The sequence below is a fragment of the Ambystoma mexicanum genome, chromosome 11 (assembly GCF_040938575.1).
Source record: "Ambystoma mexicanum isolate Mex_15411 chromosome 11, UKY_AmexF1_1, whole genome shotgun sequence".
Taxonomy (NCBI): Eukaryota; Metazoa; Chordata; class Amphibia; order Caudata; family Ambystomatidae; genus Ambystoma; species Ambystoma mexicanum.
The window spans coordinates 1,273,990,801-1,274,014,902 of NC_090934.1; the positions used below are offsets into that span (position 1 = coordinate 1,273,990,801).

The window sequence follows — 24,102 nt, forward strand, 5'->3', positions numbered from 1 at the left end:
GCGAGCAGGGGCCCCGTCGGTATCCTCGACGATGTCGTCTTCGTCACCTGCGTCGGGGTCCATTCCGACGGGCTGGCCTTCTTCCACGCCTAGGCCGTGGCTTAAGACCTCGATCAGCTCCTCTTCTGGAGGTTGAGGCCGAATCTACGACGACGCCCTGCCCCCCCTTCTTCTTCCCCACGGAGGGTTTCACGGGGGTCCTATCGATGGGCACAAAAGAAGACTCCCTCCGAGGAGGCAGGGAGATTCTGGGCCCTGAGGTCGCCACCACTGGTGCAGCCACCACAGGCTGAGCCAGGGCCGCCGCGACCGTTTCGATAGAGGGCTTGGTCGGATGGATCAAGGCCTTCACCACCTTAGGTGCGCTCACCGCCTTATCCTTGAGGGAGGGGGCACTGCCACGCTCCTCCTCTGCCTTAGAGCTCGACCGGGGCCTCTCCAGGAGCTTCGCCGGGTGCTCGGCCTTCCTCTTACCCGACCCAGAGCGTTGGCTCGTGGTTGATGGTGCCGGGGAGGGTGCGCCCTGCCTGGCGCCCGTAGAGCCCGACCGTTCGGCGCTCCCGGTGCCAGCGGACTCGCGGTGCTTGGCCTTATGTTGGGCCCCCGTCGCCGGGGCGCCCTCAAAGGTCTTAGAAGACCGCTTGGATTTCTTCTTCTTCTCGCCAGACGGGCTCTTACCCTCCAGCCAGTTGGCGAGACGTTGATGGCGGTCCTTCATGGTCCGTTCCGACATGTTGCCGCAAAACGCACAGTCCTTCTCCACGTGCGTCTTGTCCTCATGAAGGCAGTAAAGGCAGAAAGAGTGTTCGTCCTCCTTAAAGACGTTCTGCAGCTGGCATCCAGGGCAGACCCTGAACAGCTTTCCGGGCGTCGAGCTTCCCTTCTCCTGGGCCATCTCCGAGACCGGGCCTGAGAAGCTTCTGGAGTCCTCCGAAGTGTAGCTCGACGAAATCTTCACCCTTGAGGGGCACAGATGAATCCGACACGGGTCCCCGTTGATCGGATGTAGGATCGGTGGAGCTTGAGGCTCTTTTGACCGAAAGAATCGAAGTTTTTTGTGAAAAAGCGCGAAAAATAGCACTAACGCTCGAGAGCAATAGCACGAGGATCCCAACACATGAACGTGCGGTAAAAATCTGAAGATGGCTGCCAGAGGCGGTGCTTAGGTAGAGGGCAGTCATTGGCTGTGGTCAGTATGACGCAGAGACCAGTGATTGGTTATTACTACGAAAGACAGATCAGAAACGAAACTGATACTGGTTTTTTCTTTACCGAGGATTCCCAGCCTGACGACGGGGAATATTCATGAGCATGTGAATCCATGCCAGACCCCATGCTGGAGAACTATATAGAAACTCAGGATTACTATGTGGGACTTGTGTTATGGTGAGTTATTCTTGAAAAATATTGTGGATTGCTTGAAAAGGTAGTTTTAAATTGTTCGGGAACACGAACAGTGTTCGCAGTCAGAACACACGCTCAGCGTGGGTGCGGTCATATGATAGCTTCGCGAACATGTCCGCAAAGGGAGCGGGTGTCCGCAGGACATCAAATGCACTGAAACTGTTTTGCGTATGTGCGTTGGTGTTCTACAGACACTGTTCGGGTCCGGAAACTAATTAAAAGTGCGTCACAAGTGAAACGAACAATTATGGACAGGCGTTTGTTCTTAGAATAGTTTTAACTCGCTTGTGAACAATACGGACAGGCATAGAATCCTCAGGACACCCCATTTTGTTTATTTGCGAACATCCCGGGACACTTGATGTGTTCTGAGAACAGTTTGAACATGCTTACGAACAGCACAAACAGGTCTAGCGTCCTCAGGACACCCCGATTTTGTTTATTTACAAATATTTTAGGACATTGCATGTGGTAGATTGAATGCGGACATTCCGAACACTAGCTCTGTTCTTAGAACAGTTTCAACTTGCATGCAAACATTACGGACAGATAGTGTCCTTAGGACACTCCCATTTTTATTTCTTTACGGACATTCCGGACACCCGCGCTGTCCACAGACACCTGAACTGCATTTTAAAAAAAGACAAGAAATGAATTAGGACGCAATATAATAATTGTACTTTATTTTATATGGATGTTAAATTTATGACAGCGAAGGTGAGGCGGAAACAAACAAAAAACAGGAGAATTGGGGGTTTCAATAGGATTTATATGCGGTGAAGTAGGGATGGAAGTCTCATCAAAACGTTTTGGATCATGGAGGGGGTTTGGGGATAATGGACTCGGATATGGTGAGGGGGACAGGTACATGTGGGACAATGGTATGTAGTTTGTTTCAAGTGATCCTCCACAAAGTTTTTTAAATTGTTAAAATTTGCCACTAGTAGGTCCATTTTTTCTTATATGTGCTGAAGAGTCTTATCCAATACTACTTTTTCTTTAGCATTTTCAATTTTTGTATGGTCTGTACAAAAGAAAAATGTATGTTAAATGTACATAAAATAATATTTATTAATTTGTTTATATAGTAAAGTGTCTACCATTAGATTCACTATCTTCAGACATTTCCTCGTGTGGGAAATGCTCCTCTAGCCACTCCAGAGTACTAGACATTTCTGTGAGAAAAAAAACATCACTTTTTTTTTTGTCCAATACAGAAAGTTTACAAATATATGAGTAAAATGCAGTACACTTACTAGCTTCTGGTGAGGTGTGTTCTTACTGGTCTGTAGATCTGCTGTTGCTCTTAGTTGTGGAGTTTCTGTGAGGTAATCATGTTGGAAGACTATCTTTCTTCTTTTGGTATAATCCATTTTTAGAACATATTGTATTTAAATGAATGGTTAGTGTGTTATATATATGGGTTACACTTCTTATTTATTACTACATATAATGTGTATGTGTGCTGGTTTGTGAATTTGTAAAATGTTCATATGTTATGATATAACAATTAAACATACCCCCCACACTTTTTGGGTAGTGGTGCTGTTGTCCGCGGACATTAGAAGAGTTCGCAGACATCAAATTCAGAAGAGGGGATTCAGTATGTTCTATGTTAATTGTACATAAAGTCAGAGATATTATTGTTAAGTTGTGCTACTAAAACCTATGAAATTCAGTAAAAAAACCTTGTTAAAAGGGACGTTGTGGTTCCAAGTAAAACCGAAAAACCCTTGAAATTTGCCAGTTATGGTAAGCTAAGCATCCATAACTCGCGCCACCACTGTGCACTGCTAAGACTGACACCCACGACAAAGATGGCATCACAAATGTCATTGATGACATCACTGATGACATCACATGTGTATTTACGTTTCATGAAATGTGTGTACAATGGATTCTTATTATAATGTTGAGAACTTTTTTTTAGAGAACTGCGGACATTAAAATAAGGGTTGTTCATTTTGTACAACCCACGTGGTTTTGTATTTTGTCAGTGACTAACTGTTTTTGGAACCTTCAGTGAGGAGTGCTGCTTGGCAGATTGCCGTCCTGTCCTGCATGCTATCCAGAATGAAATTATATACACACACACGCCTGTGCACAGACTAATGTGCATAAAGTAAGACACTGAGTGTAAATATATGTTTATTAAAAAAAATGTTGTAAAGGATCTTGCTCCTTTTACGTGGAGTAGTAACCTCAAACAAAATCTTACAGAATCTGTTTAAAGTTCAACATAGTACATACGGCCAATTGTTGCATCTGCTCCTCATTGTCTTGGATTCTACTTATGGGTTTTGGACTCAAATATATAAAGTTGAGGGATGAGTGATACAATTCACATGCAGCATGATTTGAAGTAGACATGAGATCACAAAATAAAGTAAATTGAAGTAAAATAAAGTTTAAAACGTACATAGAGAAATTGATATAAAATGATTACATATTACACAAGTACATAAAAAAAGTAATGTATTTTGTCAGAGAAATGTGTTTAATCAAATACTTTGAAACATCGAATGGAGAAATGTCTGCAGTTTTTTTTTTCTTCATTTTTTTTTTTCCCAAACGACACCGGTGGGACCCCCTCGCCTTCCACTCTCCCTCCCCCACCTTAACTATTTCCCTTAGCCCACCCCTATAGTTTGTTTAAATGTCCTCAAAATGTGAGAAATTATTGCAAAAAAGCTGCGAGAATTTCTCCATCCTTGTTTTCTTTGCAACCTTTTCATCAGGTACTGGGCAGGACGGCTTCGGACAAACATAAATCTGGCCTTTCATTATATATAGTATATGATATATATTTTCAGAGAAAAAAACCTTGATTAAGAGAGTTAAGGTGATCAGATTTGAAAGCAACAAAACTCCTGAAATTCAGCAATCGTATTTCGAGCAAGTCCACCTTAACTATGGGCCCCATGTTGCCCAGCGTATGACCACAATGATAATCATATATATCACTGGTGACATCACTAATTACTTTTTTATTTCACTCTCTCTCTCCATTCCCGCGGGAATCCCCCAATATTGGCAACAAACTGCACATACAGCAGCATACAAGTAGGAAAGTTAATTTGAGCCTAGTCACACATTCCAACAACGCCACCTAGTAGCTATCGTTGGAAGGTCACTTCCAGTTCTGAGCCACAACAGCAAGGCATTGTGGGTATGCAAATTAACTCAAATGCTAACCTTTTTCTCCAGGAAATAGTCTAGGAGGGCAGTGCTATTTTAAACATACATTTATCAACCAAACCCAAGACAGACATTTTGCAAGGCTTTCAGGACAACTACGTACTTGGTTTCACCTATATTAGGGATCATCAATGCAGTATAGTCCTGACAACCGTGTGGTTGGAGCATTTGGCCATGTTTTCACAACACCAAGAAAGTTATGGTGGGTTGGAAAAAAAAACCTTTCAGACAATTTCCTGGAGAAAAAAAATTTGCATTGGAGTTTATTTGCATACCCACAATGCCTTGCTGTTGTGGATCAGACCTGGAGGTGACCTTCGAGCCATGGCTACTATGTGGCATTGCGGCATGTGTGATTTGGCTTAAATGAACTTTCGTACTTTCACATTTCAGGTGAAAGTTTTTTTATTTATTTTTTTTCAAACCTTTTTAAACCCACCATAACTTTCTTGGTATATATATTTATTTTCACTAAAAAACCTTTGTTAAAGGTTAGTTATGGTTACAACAAAGAAACCCTTATAGTTTGCCAGTTATGTATGCTCAGCAACCATAACTCGTGCCACCTCTGTGCACTGCTAAGACTAACACCCAGGACAAAGATGACATCACAAATGCCATTGATGGCATCACATGAAATTGTGTTAAAAAGTTTCTTAAAGTGATTGTGTTTATAATATTAATAACAAGATGTGAGGGGTGATCAGGAGATCCATCATGAACTACTTAATGTATTAAAGAATGTACTCATCTCAACAAAGCATAATATTGGAGTTTTTTTGGTAAACGGAACCCATATCATACATACACATAGGCATTGTGCAGCATGCACTATAGAAATGCAATATTTTTTATTTGGCAATTGTGGATACTAAAATATTGAAGATACCTTATGAGATGTTTTAGTAATAATAAAGATAAAATAAACAGCTAATAGGTAATAGCTAATAATTGAACACTTACTACAAACTTGTGTTAGTACAAGACCTACAATGCATATAAATCTGAGGCACATACAAGGAAACTTAAGGATGAAAGAAACACTACCAAAAATTTAGACTTCACCGTGAAGTACACAAATGATGTGTGTTTGAGGCTTGCTTATTTCGCCATGCATGTGTACCATGAACTGAGGGCAAATCCTAGGGAAAGTGTCTTAACAACATACAAGAAGGTTAATGTGTACAAAATTAACACTTATTTGTAAAATTGCCTCCATCAATGAACAAAATCCTGTGGCCTGAATAGGTCAGTGAACAAAAAGAAGTGGGCCAGATATGCAATGTCATTGGTGATGTCATTAATGACATTTGTGATGTCCTCTTTGATGTCCTGGGTGTTAGTCTTAGCAGTGCACAGAGGTGGCACGAGTTATGGTTGCTTAGTCTACCACAACTGGCAAATTTCAAAGGGTTTTTCAGTTTTACTTGTAACCATAACGTCCCTTTAACAAAGTTTCTATACTGAATTTCATGGGTTTTTATTAGTGCATGCTAATTTCCTACAACATACTAATATCATATGTATCCCAATATAGCAACATCTTTGTCCAATTTACAAAGTTTCACCTTAAAATTCGGCCGTTTCCCACCTTCTAGAATCATTACGAACACTTCTATACACTTTTCGCAACTTTTTCCACTGTTTTTGCGTCTGAAGTCCGGGAACGTCCGACGTCATTGCAAACTTTGCAGACAGTGTCACGTGACCGGTCACTCGCGTCATGCCGCAAGTGCATCCCAATCGGGTCAGTGCTTCACGGACAGTTCAGAACTGCTTTTTCTACTGATCTAGGAACTTTCCAGCTCGAAAAGTGACCCTTGCATAGCTCCTACACCTATTCTTACTCATTATCCATTAACAATCCAGTACAGAGCACATACTTGGAAGAATATTAGCAAAACTGCTATTCATCTTAAAAATGGCATCAGCTATTGCCATCCCTTCTCCCTAAGAGCCACCACCACCACCTAAACCCTACACAATTAAAAAAAATAAAAAAAATAAAAAAAAAACAGTACTCCCAAAGACAATGAGGAGGGTCAAGAAGATGCAGAGGAAGTGCCTACCTGTAGTACAGTAGCACAAAGAGAATCATGGGTGTGGCTGGGGGTTGGGAATGTACCAAAGGCTAAAACTACCAAAAGCACTGAGTGAAACTTTGTACTCGGTCGTGGACTACCTGGACAGTACTCCTACGGGACCACCTCCATGCGCCGCCACACCCAATCCAACCACCGCAATGCTCTCAGAAGGGCTGTTCCTTTGTTAGCAAGTAGGCGGTCTTCCTCCACCTCATCTTCCTCAACTAGTACCGTAACCACACAGCCTACGTCTGTGGGACATACCACCAGCTACCTTGCAAGCAATAAAAGAGGCTGTTGCTCCATAGCTTTTGAAGACAATAGTCCTCTGTATGCACTACAACACACCACGCTGCAGGGGGGAACAATTTCGAAGTGCTTTTGAAGCTGTAATCAAGGAGCATGAGAAACACTGCTCCCTACCTTAGATGTAACACATGCGCACCATCTTCCCCTGTCCACCTGCCCATCCATATTAGTGCTTTTTGCCTCTTCCCTAATTGCCCACCCTACCTTACGTTCTAACCTCTCCTGCACAAAAAAAAAAAGAGAAAAGAAAAAGATTCCTTTAGGGACCACCTTTCACAATGAAAAAAATGGAAACAAAAAAGTTCTCAGTAAAGTACATAGACACATTTCCATCAGCATTTTGTGTTATGCTAATTGGAATAATGTGGCGTTCATTCCCCGTTCCAAGCACTGGAACGGGGGGAAAACGGCCCTCCAGTCGAGGTTATCAGGGGCGGTGGTGAAGGCCATTAGCACCCCGGGTTGCCAAAGCTGAAAATAAATACATAAAAGGTTTTTTTCTTCGTACACAGAGACGCGCGTGGCACCCCGCTGTAGGAAGGAAAATCCTTTTCCAAGATGGCCACCATGGAAAGAGAAGGCGGTGCTCCGTACAGAGGCCCTCTTCCCTTTTCATTGCAGCCTACTAGAGGCGAACCCTATGACTATATTACCACAAGCACATATTTTTTTCCTTTTCAAACCTATACCAATTTCGGAAAGTTTTACCACATAGCCGGTCCCTTGTGCACATGACCACTTTATCCACATTGGCCATGACCAGGACAATCTGGCCACTGGCTATACTTCAGTCACCAAAGGTATACGACTTATTTTTTGTACCTACATAATGACACTCGGCATAAAATAAAACAGACACATTTGCAAAACCATGCTTTCAGGTCCTTGCCAATGCTCCTTACATGAGTTTGCTGGAAATCCGCCCATGTTTTAAAGTGTCCAAATGTAACTACATTTACAATAGTCCTATAATTTAGCCTCCATTCAGACTTTGCACAAACCTTCATGTTTGCGTCTCTAATCTTTCTGAAAGCTTTTGTCCACATTCGTCAAACGGCAACTAAGTTATAAGCCGTCTAAAAATGTTGAGGACCCCTGCCTGACAGAATCCCACCAAACTGTGCAAACATTTATATCTAGATCTAAAATCTTTTTGCAAACTTTTGTGCAGATCCGTCAAATGGTAAAAAATTTTAAGACTTTACCACATTTGGTACCCCCTCTAATTTTACTCCCCTTGACAAAACAGCACCACACTTTCCAAAACCATTCGTGTGGCGCCAAAGTTATAAGTCATCCAAAAACCTCTTGTCACAAACCTTGGAATGCACAAATAAGCATAGATGCCCCCGAACATCTAAGATGTTCACGGATATTAAGGACAGCAAAAGGACAGCCCCAGAAGAAAAACACGTTTTTTTGGTCTTTTAAGGCCATATCCCATTCCATCCCATCCTCATCATTCCTCACCTCCCCGGAGATGGCTTTGTTAGTTTGACAAGTGCAATGCTGTGTTTTTTAATATGTTTTTACTGCGATGTTCGCGGACACCAGCGGATGTCCACGAATCCAACATGGCGGGCATTTCCAAAAATCTAACGCATCTCATGTTTGTTACTGACCAATCAGTGGGTGCGTCTGATGTCCACGGCCCTCACTTAGCCCTCTAGATCAATTGGATCCACGTCCGCGGACCGAACCCAGATATATTTTTTGTTAACCTACTTTTTGGTCATTTCAAAAAAATAATTTGGTGAAAATCCGTCCAGCAGTTTGGGCTATAAGCGTGAGCACATTTTATTTTCCATTGTGTCTATGGGAAAAACCAAACATTTTGGGCCCCCCCTATAACTTTGCCCCCCCTTGATGAAACTACACCAAACTTCCCAGGATCGATTGGATGGAGCATATACTTTTTTTGCATGGTTTCGTGAAGATTCGTCCATATGGGAGGGAGATGGTGAGGGGGGAGGGGACGTGAAGTTATAAGCCGCCCAAAAAGTGCTCTTCCTATGGAAACAGCTAGATATATATATATATATATATATATATCTATATATCTATCTTGGGCGGCTTATAACTTCGCTCCCCCTGGACGAATCCTCACCAAACTTTGCAAACTTTGGGCCACTCTGAATTTTTTTTTCAAAGTTTGGTGAGGTTTGGTTCGGAGGGGGGGGGGGGCGGTCTGGGGGAAGGTATAGGGGGGGGTCCCAAAACATATTTTTTTACCCATAGACTGAAAAGGGGAAACCTTTGCGCACGGCTACAGGCCAAACCGCTGGACGGATTTGCACCAAATTCGAGGCAGTGGCAGGGGCTTGGGTGTGAAAGTGTGCTTTTGCAAATTGTGACAATCCATCCAGTAGTTCCCTTAAAAACGATCAAAAAGTATGTCTCTAAAAATTGGTGACATCTATGTCCGGTCCGCGGTCACACTTCCCTGTTCGCTCCGTGGAGAGGATTGCAATTGGCTATTCCGTGGCGTGCTGCCCGCGACCATGCTGCGCTTTCACTGATTGGTAGTGGCACAGCGTGAAGTGCGTCGTAATCTTTCGATATGTCCGCCATGTTTACTTCATTTTCTGTTAAACGCGAGCATCGGCACTAACATACCTAAACGAAGAAGGCACCAACACTTATGGAACACTGTTTCGAAAGGTGAGCGTTAATGAGACGTGGTAGTAGAAAGTGAAACTTTGAAGTATTCTTGTTAGCACGTCATACGGTACAGTGGGACTTGCTACTCATGGTATGAAGTGCCTGGTTTGGGGTCATTCCGTACTGTAGTTATTTTAAAATTTGAAGGAGAATGGGTACCCCCCTTCTCCAAAAATGATAGTTCAATCTCCTGTGGTGCATTGCAGGATCAAGGTTTTCAGAAATGAAACGACTGCCATTTTGTTTTTCTAACGATGCAAGAGATATTAGTGACTATAGCTGATGTTATGGGGAAAATGAAACACAGTAAAAAGATATTTCCAAACATACAAATGCCGTCAGGGTAATGGCGAATAACCGACATCTCATAGCAAACTGCATCATAGAAGCAGCGTGTGTTGTGGGGGGTGGGGCGGGGGTAGAGGGCAGGGGAGGTGGGGATGCCACCTGGGGGGTTGGGGTAGCTGGCACAGATAAGGGGGAACTTGGTCAGGTGAGGGGGGCAGGAAAGCATTTTATTTTTCAGCCATTTTGCCGATATTTGCAGCTATAACCGAGGCTTCAAAGGACTATGATAAATATGTACTATGTAGAAAATAGAAAGATAATATAATCTATAGTTTTACTGGCATATATAAAATTAATATAACATGCTACCAACTGTAGGTTTTGGCCTTTACCAGTGGATATAGCTTTGAACCGTGTCCACTGTATATTATATACAGTGATCAGGCACTAGCCATGGACTTTAGCATAATACTGACCAGTGACCACAATCTTTGGCTGTGCCCACTATATATTCTAGCATATAAATGGGCCACTAGCCATGGCCGTTGACCTTTAAGCAGTTGGTACATTTTTTTGGCCATGCCCACTGTATAATTTAAAATAATAAAGTGCAATAAGCGATGGCCTTCGGCCGTGCCCACTGTATATTAAATACACTAGTTGCAACAACAGGGTTAGGTTTGGTACCTAATGGGGACTAATTTCATTCCATAAATGTTAGAAAACATTCTTCTTAGGACAACAAAAATGGTTCCTTGGGATAACAAATCAGTGCAATTTTTTTACTATCATAAGCTTCAAACAATGATTGGAGAACAATGACCTGGTTGTCCCTAGTAGAAGAACACCCTGTCCCTGACAGGAGTGCCTGACCCTATGTGATGGATGGTGCGCCGCCCATCTATGAGGTTTAGAAGAAGAGATACGGTCCTCAACACTACTGCTCAATTGCATTAGATACATAATTTCTCCCATGATTCTTTTTGTAAAAAGAACAGAACAAACCATTAACATTATATATATTTAAACAGGCAAGACTGGTTATTAGATCTTGTCTAGATCACAAATTGAATGGAAAATTACTTGAAACCTGGGGATTTCTGCTGCTTTTATTCACCCATCAGGGTCAAGCATACCAAAGCGAAATTGGTCGGTTGTAATGCTTCATAGATAAAAAAGCCTGTATACTGTGGGCAACTTTAAAAGGCTCACGAAGCGGGAGTAAATATTAATCTTGTGGTGTCGTATCTCGCTTATTTCTCTGGGATATCAAGCAGGTCACGAGAGCACTTGTGACCCAAAGGACGACCGGTTTCAATGGCAGGTCTAATTTTAAGCCATCTTCTTCAGGACGAGTGACTTTACAGTGGTAATTCCAGTTCCAGCCTGTACCGGTATGTAACAGATCAGGCGGGCCCATCCATCCCGTGTGGACACAAAAAGTACATAAATAAACCGAGTGCCATTAGATACAGTGGAAATCCACAACCTTCCAACATGGCCGTCTGTGCAGTCGGAGGGTGTGTATTGACATACTCAGACCACGCCCTCGAGACGAAAGCAGAACAGTTTTCCCATACTCGGCGCGCCTAGTCTGAGGCGCTATTATCAGCAGCGCAGCCCTGGGAACAGCCACCGTTGATCAAATCCTTAATGATCATGGCCAGTGTTTGGATCTATCCGCACCAGTGAATTCGTATACAGAGTGCACTCCGTTTGTCTTTTCAGAAAACCCATAGGTGCAATGTGATAGCCCATCCATGTGGTTTTCTTTCCTTTTGTTTTACCATGCAGAATCTCCAAGTATGGTACTTTTGAAATAAGAAGCGCGTCGTTCCGCAATTATGCTGTTCACTCCCCCTGCCAGCCATTCTTTTCGCTCCTAGTTAGGTGATTAGGGGTCTTGTACCCCAATTTGTCAATGAATATGGAAAACTGAGCACAGAAACCATTCTCCAACAAGGGGGTGCAGCATTAAAAACGCATGTAGCACGACCAAGAGTTGTGCTTTTTCCCCTCCTTCCCTCCCTTTGCACTGTGTCCTTTTTCCTTCATGGTGCTCCTGCACTTTCTCTTTAGCAGCACAGTGTGTGGTAAGACACTAATAACTCTAGGCAATGGAAAGTCACTAGAATTAATGACACAGATTCACCACGTAGTTCGTGTAACAATGTGGCTGTTATATACATATTGAATCAGGCCACTGGGGGATTTACACCCAGCCTTATCTCCACACAGGGGATGGACGGGCCCACCTGATGGGTTATATACAGATACACGCTGCAACTGGAATTACCACTGTAAGTCACTGGTTCTGAAGAAGATGGCATAAATTAGACCTGCCATCGAAACCGGTCGACCTTTGGGTCACAAGTGCTCTCATGATCTGCTTGATATCCCAGAGAAATAAAGGGAATACGACACCACAAGATGAATATTTACTCACGCTTCGTGAGCCTTTAAGGTTGCCCAGAGTATACAGGCTTTTGTATCTATGAAGCATTAGAACAGACCAATTTCACTTTGGTATGCTTGACCCTTATGGGTGAATAAAAGTAGCAGAAATCCCCAGGTTTCAAGTAATTTTCCATTCAATTTGTGATCTAGACAAGAATAACCAGTCTTGCATATATATATATATATTATATATATATATATATATATATATATATATATATATATATATATTGGTTTGTTCTATGTTCTATTTACAAAAAGAATCATGGGAGAAATTATGTATCTAATCCAATTGAGCAGTTTTGTTGAGGGACAGTTTCTCATCTCCTATCCCCATTAGATGGGTGGCGCACCATCCATCAGTTAGGGTCAGGCACTCCTGTCAGGGACCGGGTGTTCTACTAGGAACAGCCATGTCATTGTTCTCCAATCATTGTTTGAGGCTTGTGATAGTAAATATTTGCAATGATTTGTTCTCCCACGGAACTGTTTTTGTTGTATTATATACACTAACCAGACACTAGCCATGGTCTTCAACACAATACTAGCCAGTGGCCACGGCCTATGGCCGTGCCGACTGTATATCCCAACATAATAATGGCCACTAGATATGGCTTTTAGCCATGGCCACTGACTATCGCTTTCAACGGTGCCCACTTATATTTTAAAACAGTGATGGCTACCAGGCATGCTTTTAACCATTCACATAGGTATTTCTGAACACTGACAACTAGATTAAGCCTTTGGTGCTGGCCAGTGACCCCCAGCCTTTGTCATGACAAAGTCCATGGCCTAAATTGTTAGAGGTAATCAAAGTAATCATGAGTCAACTTATAAATGTTATGTCTAATTCCATTATTGATGTAATCAGTTATATACAACGTAATTAGTGTTGTGATCAGTGATGTGATTGGTAATGTCATCAGTGTTCTCAAACAACATGTCATTAGTGATGTCATCACTGCGGTCATAGGCTGCGCAACAGGGGGGTTGCAAAGTTAAGGTGGCTTTAGCTGAATTTCAGTGCTTTTGTTGCTTCAAGTTCTCACCTTAACATCCCTGCAACTAAAATGGTTTAAAAAACGATTTAATAATATAAATGCATCACACAAAAGGGGTGAACATGAATTGCATGTTCACCCACGACAACCAAATAAATAAAAACACTCACCCAACCGGTTGGAGAACACCACGCGTTGCGCTCGTTCTCACGAGCTTCCTCAGGCTGTTAGAATACAGGTTTGCAGATACCAGCAGAGTTAAAAGAGCTGGCATGAGCGGTGTGCTCCTCCCTCTGAAGCCTGTACATACTGCGATCATGTGATCTATTAATGATGTGCTTTTGCAGGAAAATAATGCCACCATATCGTGATGGCTTACGACCTAATGATCATACAGTTAAATCATCACATCTGCACCCAATGGTGCAAATTCATATTGTAAAACGGGTTTGGGGACGAGCACGCCCACCCTTCCACCTCATGTTTTAAATTTATATAAATAAAATTTAAAAAATCCATCATGGTGTTTGCATGCGCTAGTGTGCAACAATATTCATTTTGACATTTTGCTGATATGAATAACAGCATTATGTCAAACGCCCCGGAAGGCAGTGCAACGGTAAGCTGTGGGAGGAGCAGCAGCACACGACTCTTCCATTGTACCGCCTGTGATCAATGCAGCGTTCATTCAAATGTAATTACAGACATCGCCACTAGATGGCCATTTCATATCGCCTGAATTGTCAAAGTATATCCTTAGAATTTCATACTAGAAGGGCACCAGTACCCACATTTTGACATAAGCGAATTTCACAGCAGCAGAATTTGCAGTTTGTCATTATAATATTAATGAGTGTACCGTATGTGTCATTTAAAGTGTACGTGCATATTACAGTCATAACATACTTCTCTTATGTAGATCTCTCTACACTGCATTTACCTTATTGTCCAAATGCCTTATTGGTGAAAATAAAGTGGCCAGTGCCTACACCTCATTTAGAAGACTGGCATAATTCTAAAGTGCAAGTGCATACAGGTATAGATGTATGTTACTACCATAAGTGAGTAGTTTTGGTACTCAGAAAAAACTAACTGAATACATTCAACTAAGACTAGTTGTGACGTTCTGTCACATAATAGTCACCACAATCTCTAAATGTGCATGTGCAGAATACTATAAACATTATTAGAAGCAAACAGATTAGGCCTACAGTTTAGATCTTCATAATGTAGAGCACCAGATGCCTACTGCAAAAATGCAAACATCTCCAAGCCTATATTCAGACCGTAGTGTCTTAAAGTGTCAAATTTACATATCAGAGTGGCCTCTAACTATCGCAGTTTAAGTTCTCTATTTCCCAATCTTTTGTGTTGTGGTATGGGCTAAACCCAAACAAAACCAAATTTCTTTAATGTTTCCTTTGTGTTTATGCAGGAAATGGGCCGCTAAGGGGTATGTTAAGTCTCAATTTTTAATGGTGCTATAGTGTTGTAGTATACGTAGTTAAAGTGGTGCTATAATGGAGCGAATGTAGTGTAAATCACATGTGCAGGTGATTACATAGACTACGTATTTAGTGAGACAAGTGATTTTATGTTTGTAGGTCGATCTTAACCCATTGGAGCTCACACATTTTTTCTAGAGACAAAATTGCACATTTTACAATTAGCACAATTTCGGAAACTAACATATAATATTGTTCTGTAGTAAAAAAAATTGGATTGTGTATCAATGACAGTGACCACCATGCTCGGTGATAGCATGGTTTTTAGAGTATGAGCCTTACGATAAGTGACACTTGGTGTTTTATCTAGCTCTTTAATGAGATCTGGATCTGTGAGAAGTACCTTCCAATGTTTGTACATTGATTTAACTTCTTTGGCTCGATGATTGAAGCCAGTGATGAATCTTATTTTGTTTTCCATCTTTTTGTCCTTGGATTTAAATAGATCCTGCCTAGTCAGCTGTTCAGCTTTACCAAAGCACTCCCACCTTTCCGTTTTCGTCGGGATACCTGTGGGAACGCAGGACATCTGTTGCTGGCGGCGTGTTTCGGTGGGTGGGCAGAGAGAAAGGTCTCTTAAATTTGGTGCGAAAAACCCCCCACATTTTTCAGACTTTTCACTCTGCCACCCACCGAAACACACCGCCAACACCACATGATCTACCTTCCCGCATTCCCACACGTGTCCCGATGAAAACACTACCTCACATGTGTGGGTGCACCTACCTGCACACAAATGGGGAAAAGGCTAACCCACTGGTAACCCCAAGCCTTTCGGCAGAGCAGATTTTGCTCATGTGGACAACCTACAGATTTGGGCCTAGGGTGTCGAAGCCACAAAGGAAAACCTTTTCGGAAATGCATGGGGTTCCCAGTTTTCCTTGGTGGCTTCGACACCCTAGGCTAAAATCTGTAGGTTGTCCACATGAGCAAAATTCCTGAAAATCTGCTCTGCCGAAAGACTTGGGTTACCCGTGTTTTAGCCTTTTCCCTTTGCGCCCAGGTAAGTGCACCCACATATGTGCGGTACCGTTTTCGTTGGGATACCTGTGGGAAAGCGGGAGGGTAGGCCATGTGTTGTTGGCGCCGTGTTTCGGTGGGTGAGCAGAGTGAAATGTGCGAAAATTTTTGCTTTTTTCACCACATTTCAGAGTTTTCGCAGGGGTTGTGGGTAATAAATTCTGGGCCGATTCGTGCAAGTCAGACCTCTGGATTCCCACGGGTCTCCTCTTTTTCAGAAATGCATGGGGTTCACAGTTTTCCTTGGTGGTTTCGACACCCTAGGCCTAAATCTGTAGGTTGTCCACATGAGCAAAATTCCTTAAAATCTGCTCTGCTGAAGCACTTGGGGTTACCCATGTTTTAGCCTTTTACCTTTCTGCCCAGTTAGGTGCACCCACACATGTGAGGTACCGTTTTTTTGTCAGGACACCTGTGGGAACGCGGGAAGGATGACATGTGTTGTGCTTGCATGCTTTTCATAACGTTTCAACCCATTTGCTGCTGCCCTTTGTGTCACAACCCTTTCATTTCCCAAACGTGACCTACATTTAGTCGCTACTTAAGGCACGATACACTTTCATAACCTGCACAAGTCACCTACCCTTCAAAAGGTGCGACTGGGCTCTTTCAGAAAATGTATGCTTGCTCTTCCTCACCACATTTGTTTTCCTTATTTACACATGCCAAGTACGTCTGTTTAGGCTGTAAGCATAAAACTCCTGTGTACCATGGCTGCGTTTTTGGCTTGTGGTATTGCTTGTTTTGTGAAACATTACAAGACATGTGTGATTGCCGAAATGGAAGAGTCGGGGGAATGTAGCAGCATTGTTTTTCTCAAAATCCACAGAAGCCATTGCCTTACCGGGACAAACAAACATATCCACAACAACTTTTTTTCTGTAATTATCCCCAATATTTCCCCAAATTTAGGATTTTTTCCCTACATAGTTGTTGCCTGACCTGCGCAAATCACCCCCTTCCTAAACTTGGAATTGTCTACTTTTCAGAAATGTATGCCTTTCAGTCCTCCCATTCTGCTTTCCTACCCTTTTCTCCCATTCCGTCCATGCATGTCCTATTGGGAAAAAAAGGCAAAAATTGCCTACCTCTCATAAAACGGTTGATAACCATATCAAAATATGTTTTTTCGGTTTCCACTCAACCTGTTCCTGAAAGCATGGCGACTATGGAATTCAACACAGCAAACCATTTGTTCCCATCACTTACAAGGAAAAAACCACAGGCTTCTTTGTACATCATTTTATTGCTATTTTCTGAAAAAACCCAAAATGTTCTCCCTTTTTGGTTATTTTCTCTCACCCCCCCTCCTTCCTACAGCAAACTAGGATTCCTTGGTGGCGTTAAGACCGCCTACATGTGGGGGGGGAGGGGGAGGGCCAAATTTGGCTGAGATATCTCATGTAACAGAAAAGTGACAAGGCATAGAATGGCGACATACTGAAATCACCAAAAAAAGGCCTTGCCATGGGGGGTTGGGGGAGGGGGGGCTCATGGCAGTTAAGGGGTTAATAGATCACGTGATTGCAGTATGTAGGGCTTCAGAGGGAGTAGCACACCGCTCATCCCAGCTCTTTTAACTCTATGGCGATATCCGCAAAAAATGGTTTCTAACAGCCTGAGGAAGCACATGAGAACGAGCGCAACGCGGCGTTCTCCACCGGGTTGGGTGAGTGTTTTGATTGACTTGGTTGTCATGTGGGTGAACATGCAATTCATCTTCACCTCTTGTTTGTGTGATGCATTTATATTATTAAATAAAATCATTTTTTAAGCCAAATGTAGCAAGGTCTAGAGTACTTGGGTTCTCTTTACATGTATTACCCAAAGGTTTTTTGTAGTATTACAACCTTCGAAGTGCATGTGTTTTTGTAAATTTTTAAGCACAAACCGAACATCAAAATGACTGCCTTCTCCACTTATTTCACAGGATACCTACCCACACAGAGCCTGCATCTCTTTTCAGACAGCGACGCTGAAGCTGGTAAATCAAATGCATTTGACAGGCACGCCTAAATCCATTGGCAATATATCTTGCAAGCACCCCATCGCACATCGACTTAAAAACATATGTGCAAGACACCAGCCCCATCATACGTCTGCATACCCACAGACACCACTGACCTAGCCATCATCATCATGCAGGAGTCATTGAAATATCCCAACACTCTGCACTACAGTGTCTGCAACCTTTGGCTCTCCAGTTGTGTTGGATTACAACTTCCGCAATCCCTCACCACTAATTATGTTGGCTGTAGTCCAAAACATAAGGAGAGCCAAAGGTTTTAAAACCCCTGCTACACTAGGCGATGGAATGCTAACAGCACCCCACACCCTACCACTCTTCCTCCACACGCCAACCCATCTGATAAGTAAATTTGCAAACAGATTAAACAAAAACAGGAAATCCTAAAACCCAGCACTCACACTAACACATCTTCTTGCAACAAAAAATGTTCAAGTGGTAAAGCTTATTGGCCAAACTATGCAGTTTCAAAAAAAAAATAAACATTGGTCATAGTTGGACAGAGTATCATAAAATGCACCACACCAACCTAGACCCACACCTACTCATTACTGTGATGACATGTCACAGTTCATTTCTGAAATAAAAATAAAAAACAGAACTTCCATAAAGTACCCACGTTTAATTATTAAGTGCTGCATTTTAAAATATGCTTGTCACAACAGGGCCATTTTTTAAAAAACGGACGAACATTACAAAATGCACCAAAACATCATGCTCTTTACAGAAAAAAGAAGTCTAGCAGTCACCCCGTAGCCATCGCACAAGGGCGAAACATTCATTTGAAAATACAGTAAGACATAATATTAAGCATGCACCATTTTTTTTCCTAATTATATTCCTTAAAGGAATATCACAAGGATAATTTGACAGACTTGGTTGCAGAGAAATACAGATTTTTACAGCTTGATTAGTATTGTTTTCAGACTTTCATTTACTATTCCTTTGGGGTGTAGGGGAGCATCCAATTGTATTAGTCTCCGTTTTTAAAAGTGTTTTCAGTTCTTCCAATGCCAAAGGGTTTATGAATGTTTTCACCCACATTAAGATGATCAACTCGGGAAGTAAAAAGCTCTCACCGACAACAAGCCATTACAGACTTTGTTATCATTGACATTTCTTCCCTGGAGGAAGATACATACTGTGTCTTACCCGAAGGAGTCCTCTTGTTCCCCTGGGCAATTGATCCTCCTGCAGAACACCCCCCGCGCCCCCAAGGTCAGGATCAGAAAGCGTATGCCTTTCCCTGGCCACCAGAACAGAGATTTTAGGCAGGGTCTCTGTGAGGACTCTGCAGGATTCATCCCAATATGTATTAAATGTTTCAGGTTATCAGAGAGGCACCTTTCCACTGCACAAGGGAAGGCAATAACAGGCCCAAAGCATCAGACACACAATCCTGGGAGACAACGAGAAACAACCACCACCGGAAACATAGAAACAATTTGTGATTTGCGGTAAGTGCATCCATTGACAAGATGGCAATCAAGTGAGGCTGTGACAAGTGAAGCCATGAAAACGCGAGACAGTCATTGTTCACTACTAGAACATGATTAAATGAAGGCATGAAAATGTGAGAATCTTCATACAGCAATATAACGTCAAAATATAACCTCTGATAATTGACCCCTTGCCCCCCCCAAAAAAAATAATAAAAAAGTGTACCAGCTAGAGCTGCCAATTCACTGCCCGAGAGCAGTCACCAACAACTTGCCAAAACGTGAGAGCAATGAAAAGCCAAATACCAATTATATCAGGAACCCAAAGACAGAAACACAAGCTACACTTTCTGGTAAGTGAACCCATAGACAATGTGCCAACTAGATGGGAATGTGGCAAATGAAGGTGTAAAAATGTGAGAAAGACACGTGAATGCATAAAATGTGAGAAAAATCGGCTTACACCACTATAACATGGTTAACAATGCATTATCTATTCATTACAGAATTTCTGCCAAAACCCACCATGCAGTAAAAGCACCAGCCAAAGGCGCATGCCCACCACCCAAAGCAAACCACCAACAATTTGCCAACACCACCCAATATCCACAACCCAGGACATAAAGAGAAGCAAGGAACAACCAAAAAACTGCCAGAAAAAACACCAAACTTCAAACATCATTCAAGTAAACCATTTTCAATGACCAAATATGCCTGGCCTTAAAAAGCACATGGGACCAAAGCATGCAAAGCTACTGTGCTAGGAAAAACTGGTAACTGTGCAAGTACAAAATCGACAAAACAAAAAACATCCTTGAAGCTAAGGAAAATCCTTAGAGTTCAGTTTATATTACACTTTCAATTATGTAGACTTTGAACAAAACCACACACTGTATCCTATCACAAACACTTGATTATCCAAATAAGAAATAACAATCTTCACTGGTTTCAACGTTAAATACCAGATTATCAAAAAGTACAACCGCTTTCATGGTAGGTTGTTTAAACCACATACTATCACAAAATATTGAATGAATACTTTATAAGCTCAGATTTTACATTAACAAACACAGCATTTTAAAACAAAACTTCAAGCAAATAAACAAATACAAAAACAGTCCCATTACAGATGAATAGACAACAAAAATCAACCCAAACCCCACAAACAAAACCCAACCTGACCCCCCCACCCAAACCCAAAAATAAAATGGCTAAATTGGCAGAGCTCGCCAACTGGGCCAGAACCAGTCTCACATAATTACACAATTTATAGATAAAATTAATATCCGTGCAATTCAGGATTTAGTACAAAGTCCCCTCGTAATCCTGGATATATTTTGCTTATAAAAATGGGCCTAACAGAACCCTCTGCAAATCAAAGTACCAGTTACAGGTACAAATGTGGCACAGATCCTCATTTGGTGCAAACCCACATGCTCCTCTCTGATCCTCAATAGGTTCACTCCTTGCGAGTGAGGATTTCAAGGCAGACAAATTTGCACATTTCAGCATATTCACCGATTCAACCCCACATTTCCTCAATCGCAAAATATTATATACACACCAAGAACAAAAATAATTGGGAGTGGATACTCTGATCATTCACAATATAATCTGTACACACAAACAAAACCTAAAAAAGTGAGGAAAATAGTATGCATGCAATTAGGAAGTTGGCGCTCCAAGCACATTTCACACAATATTCTCTTAAGGCGTGGGTCTGCAAGGTTTTGCTCTCCAGATATATTGGAAGAATTGGACAGAGGCGGTATGAGCCATGCATTTATGTTTTTGCAATTTCGCATGACATGCTATTTTTAAAAAAGGCATGCATGTCAGGGTGAATTGCACATCCAGCATTGGAAAATTCGGGTTCGATAACACCAGCAAGGATCAGCCTTCCTCCAACTCCTCCAATGCTGCGTTCCATGAATAAACAAAAATAGAGAACAAAACCGTGCTTAGCTATACATGTTTACAAGACTTGCCAGCCCTCCCACATCTCCCCCCCCCCCCCAATGACCAGGCAATCTGGTTGTGCAAGTTGGTTTCATGGCCTAGGATGTGGCTGTAGGTGTATTTCCCGATTTTTCCGGCTGCCCGATAGGTTCGACAGGATTGAAGTTGGTAAGTGTGGCTGTTCTGTATTGTGGAGCGAGGTTGTGCTTGGGGTGGCAGGCCTGAGGTTTGGGTGTGGCAGGACCAAACACAAAGAGCTTAGGTTTTATGTGCTGGTTACGCCTGTAGATAATGTTTTGCTTTCAAATTGGGCAGGTTCGTGCTCGGGTATGGCAGGCCTGAGGTCAAAAGGAAGTGATGTTCAATTTAGAATGTTGATGATCCCGTTGTGCATTTTATGCATTAGTAAGGCTAAGTCTGAGTGAGTGCTAGACTTACGTTTTCGATATTTTTAGGAAGGGAGATGTGTGGCGACTTGTGTGCCTGTGCTGTGCCTGCTGGGTGCTTAAGTAGTAATGAATTGGTGGAATGCTTATGGACGTTGGGGCCTGGGGGTCCTCGATATTCCAAGAGGGACGGTTAGGGACTTCAGGAAGGGAGCAGATATTAGATCGATGTGCTTACCCTGCTCTCCTGCTTGCACTGTAACCTGCAGATACCCAGGGCACGACACGGAAACGCATATTTTGTTTAAAAATTGACATTATTCATCATCATAATTGTATTCAGCCATAAGGCCATGAAAACCCAAACACAAAATAGCATAGGCAAAACATTCCCAGAACGTCTAGCAAATAAATCCCAACATAATTATGTGGCATTACCGCTTTTGATCATGCCGTGTTCCACCTAAAGAAAGTCACAGGTAGATTTGACCTAAGGTCCCCAATCCAAATCACATTCCCAACAATGATCAGCTTCCATCAAACGTCAATATTTCTTTTGTGCTTATTCCATCACAATTCCTTTGCCGTCTCCCCAGTGGCAGCACATTTTCCCCCGATGACACCAAATTGGGAGGTTGGGGGAGGGGGGCTAACTATAGACCAGAAGACTATTCTTGAGTCAGGGTAAGGGATAATTCGGATGGAGCAGTTGGATCTTGGAGCACTTTTCTTGTTGATACCCAAGATATTGCGGGCAGTACAATGGTCCCAAGACTATAACCGAATGAGGTCACAGTGGTTCACCTCCAGATCCTCCTCTGGTAGTGGAGTCTAATACAGTTTGAAATACTCTCCCGAGACACAAAAAAAAGTACACAAGGACAGTACGCAACCAATGCAGACATCTATTTAGCAAACCCTCCCTTGATTCATTATGTTTAGTGGGTATTTTTAGGAACTTGATGCAGATATAATAAGCCACTGCTTGGTCTCTGGCCAAGGCAGGTTCTACTTGCCTTAGGCCGGGGCACAGCGATGGGGTTGTTTTGTGCCACATGGTCAGCTCCAACCCGTGGCTTGATTCTTAATGATTTGTTTATGGGAGCCTGTGCTCTATCCCCAAACAAGGGCTTCTCGAGCCTTTGGGTCTCTTTTCTCAGTGTAAGGGAGGCCCGCCCATGGCACCCAGTCTCATGTGGATCCGCCGCTTGCTTGGTTGTGGCTCCACCAGTTCCGGCGGGATCACCACTTCCACCGACAGGTCCCCTCTCTATCCCACCCTTGTTCATGGAACTTCTGGCACTGGCAGACTGACTGTTCTGGCAACCTCATAGCACAGATGATGCTCATGCCATCACCTAGCAACTTCTTTTCCCCTTGGAACCCCCTCCTCCCCCCGAGAGATCCCCCATTCTCTGGGTCTTAATAAGGATCGATAGTAACATCTTTACTTCATAGAGTTCTGCAGTCACAGACACAGGATGAACATAGACCCTTCCTGGCTGGTCCAGTGATGGGTTCAGTGTTGGGGTCATCCGGGCGCTTCGGTGGCTGGGTGATTGGAGCAGAATATTTTCAGAGGGGTTCGTTGTCTGGCCAAGTGGTAGAGGGTGGGAGTATTGAGTATCCTTTGCAAAACAGTGGCTGACCTCCATACTTTCAAGAGTTTCAGGGGCAAATGGAATATTCATTTGTGGTTGCAAAATTTGGCAGCAGAGCTGTAGTTGGGAAGACTGCGCTTCCATTTCCGGCAGACCCAGCAAGTCCAACAAGTTTGTGTTTGAGCTAGGGCTCTTGGGGGGGGGGGGGTGGGAATCACAGTAAGTTTGGCCACTGACGTCACTTGGGCTTTTAGATCAGCCACCCAGGCGTTCCTACGGCAAACCCCCTCCATCCCATTTGGACGCTGATTTGGGTCAGTGATGCCGTAGGTTATGAAATTCAGATCAGAGGGCTCTGGTATATGCTCTCGTTCAATCTCGGGCACTGAACTGACAGACTGTAATGGATTTGTCTGTGAAAGCTTCTATGTTCGCAGGGTCCGTGCCCAGGAATCGACTGATCTCCTTAATCAGGGAGTTTGCTTCCCCTGTAATCTGCGAGGACCCCAAGGGATGATGCTTTCCAGCATAGTCACCTGGGGCTACCACCAGCTTGTGTTTAACTATCAGAATCTTGCACTTGTGAGCTGCTTGCTCTCAACCCCGCCCAACTGCACCCCCCCCACCCCCCAATATGGTGGCTGAATGGCGCTTGGGTCGTCAGCCAAGATAATGTTATTAGACCTTCTCACCAGTGGCTCAATTTCTCCCGGTTCCGCTTCCCCTTCCATTCTTGAATGGGGGGCGGGGGGAACGTGCCAGTG

The 24,102-nt window shown here is 42.9% G+C and overlaps 1 protein-coding gene across 2 annotated transcripts in view; it reads right to left on the bottom strand.

Moving 5' to 3' along the window:
• Positions 1-24,102, bottom strand: part of KTI12 (KTI12 chromatin associated homolog) — a 298,251-nt gene that overhangs the window by 178,461 nt on the left and 95,688 nt on the right. The window lies entirely within an intron of this gene.